The sequence below is a fragment of the Tupaia chinensis genome, unplaced genomic scaffold (assembly GCF_000334495.1).
Source record: "Tupaia chinensis unplaced genomic scaffold, TupChi_1.0 Scaffold149964_2, whole genome shotgun sequence".
Taxonomy (NCBI): Eukaryota; Metazoa; Chordata; class Mammalia; order Scandentia; family Tupaiidae; genus Tupaia; species Tupaia belangeri.
The window spans coordinates 1,919,146-1,921,806 of NW_006209806.1; positions in this window are offsets into that span (position 1 = coordinate 1,919,146).

Consider the following 2,661-nt stretch of genomic DNA (forward strand, 5'->3'; position numbering starts at 1 on the left):
GAGTGCGGCGTTGACCATCCCCCCTGGGGGGTGATTTCTCGCTTTCTGTCTCTATGTCTCTCTCTGTCTGGCGAGCACACGCGCCGCCCTACAGTGAAAATCTCTCCAAAAATAAATAAATAAATAAATAAATAAACAAACAAACAAATAGAGGGTGAGTGCTGAGCCGTAGTGAGTGAGGCCGGACACCCGCGGCCCAGGTGCCGTTGGAGGGGAGGACCCCACTGCGGCCGCTGGGTGTCTGCTCACTGATTAGAGCAGCAGCCCAGGAGGTGGCCGGGACCATGCCCAGACCAGATGGACCCTCAGAGCGGGGCCGACCTGCAGGCGCAGGGCAGGGAACAGCCCAGGAGACACGGGTCTGGAGGCGCCTGCACAGACCTCCCCGCAGACGCAGATGCGGGGCATCCCATCCTTCAGGTCGTGGGTCTGTTTCTAAGCTGACCTTACTCACGGTAGTGAGTGCACCAGCGAGGAGGAAGCACCCTCCAGAGGTTCCTCAGGCCTCGGCCCCTCCCCAGCCCTCAGGCAGGTGTAGCGTGCCCGGAGCTTTCAAGCCAGATGGGGACCTGAACCGGTGGCCAGTCACATGGTCGGACTCGCCACGCCACCAGCCTGGGCTGTGAGTCTCCATTCTCAACTATGACGTCAGGGCTTTGTTTTCTTTACTTAACTTTTAATTTTTATTTATTATTATTATTTTTCAAAGTTTCGACCAGAGAGAGAGGGAAAGTCAGAAAGCAAGCTGCCAGGTCTGGGACTCGAACCATGGCCAGCCATCTGGAGGCCAATAACTTCACCACCACACCCCCTACCGGCCCCAGGGGTTTATTTCCTAGAGGCACCCAGAGCCCTGGTGGGTGCCCTGCCCCATGAGCACAGAGGGCATCCCAAGGCCCCCGGCAGGTGCCCTGAGCCCTCGGGGACTGCTCGCTCCCGTGACGACCGTGACCACATGAGGGTGGTCTCTGGCCTCACGTGCCAGGCGTGTGCCACAGCAGGGCTGCAGCGGGAGGCAGAGCCAGCCCTCCCGGGCGTGGGGCAGCCCAACGAGCCCGAGCGGAGCCCAGAGCCGTCCAGGAAACGCAGCAGTGGCCGGGACCCGTGGCTCCAGTGGTGGGGCTGAGCCCAGCCCCCTGCCTTTTCCTGAGCTCAGCCTGCCAGCCTCTGAGTGCCTGCGGGGCGGGGAGAGGTGCTAGGTGCCAGCCACTCGGCTGGGGCTGCCTCCCTGTCCCGTCAGTGCCCGCTGTCCTCCTAAATGCACGAGCCTGCCTCTGTGGGCGGCCGCTGGGGCTCCCCACGGCCGACCCCTGTGCAGGGTCACCTCCAGGGCAGGGTGAGATGGGATATGCCTGGGGACAGCGACCAAGCCTGGGTGTCGGCTTAGGGTGTCAACGCCGTGGTGACCCGACACTGGCTTTTCTTCTCAAAGGGTTACTCTGACTTAGCTTTACTCATTCGTCATCCATTTTCATTTGACCAGAGAGACAGAGAGCGTGGAGCGTCCAGCGCCTTAACCGCCATGCCACTTGCTGCCGGATTTTAAATAGATTTAAACGCCTGTAATTTACTTGGTGGGTGGGGTGGGGAGCTGTGCTTCGGGAACAGGCTGCCGTGCGGCCGGGGCTCTTCCCGGCCTTGGGCGCCCACTCCCGGTGTCACCTACCCAGGCCCAGGCGGGGCGTCCTGCCCACAGGCCACGCACCCCTCGCAGAGGCTGCCGACGTGGGTCCCCTGTGGCTGGGTGAGGATGGCCTGGGAGGGGCTGAGACCCTGGCCCACGGCGTCCCCAACGCCCGCCCAGCGGTGCCTTCACGCTGCCCTGACCCAAAGCAGCCCCTCGGTCGGGGACCCGGGGTGGGACTCCTGCCTCGCTGCGACTGCTGGCTCTGCCTGAGCCTCTCTGGGCAGTGGGGGGGACGGCACAGGGAGACCAGGGATACGTGGCCGCCCCTCGGTGGTACCGGTGCAAGGCACAGCCCCCGCCAGCCCCCACCCGATGGAGGCTCTGAGGAAGATGACTGGCCCTAGGCCGCACGCTGTCACAGCCTGTGGGCACCTGGGGGCCGCCTCCCTCCTGGCGGACCCTGCAGCTCACCTGGCCGGGCCCTCCCTGAAGTACGCTGGCGTGCAGTGTGTCTGAGCACACGTGTGCACACGCACGCCACCCCACACAGCAGACGGCCGTGTTCCTGGGGGCAGGAGGGCGAGGGTGTCTGTGTGTGGCTCGTTGGTGACAGTGTGACGGGCCGCACCTGGGTGCCCTCTGCCGCCCACACCCACCCACAGACGGCCCCCTGGACCCCGTCCTTGTAGGAGGCTGAGGCCTGGCCAGCTGCCGGAGAGGGCGCTGCTAGGACCCCGGGGCTGTGCCGTGCGGCGGGGCCTGGGAGGAGCGACAGCCAGGGACAGCCAGGGCACTGGTGGGTGAGAACTTCAAAAGGCAGCGCGGAGGCCCAGGAGGAAGTGACCACAGGCGGCAGGAAGTGGAGAGCGGCAGAGGCCCGCCCGTCCCCTACCGAGCTCCTGCCTAGACGCCGGGCCCTCCTGTGGCAGGCGGGCCACCCCCCCTGGTGGAGGCCGGCCCCTCCTTCGAGAGTCAGCCCTGGCGGCTCCGACCCCTGTCTACCCACTGGACCCTCCTGGGCTCCCGAGGGTGTG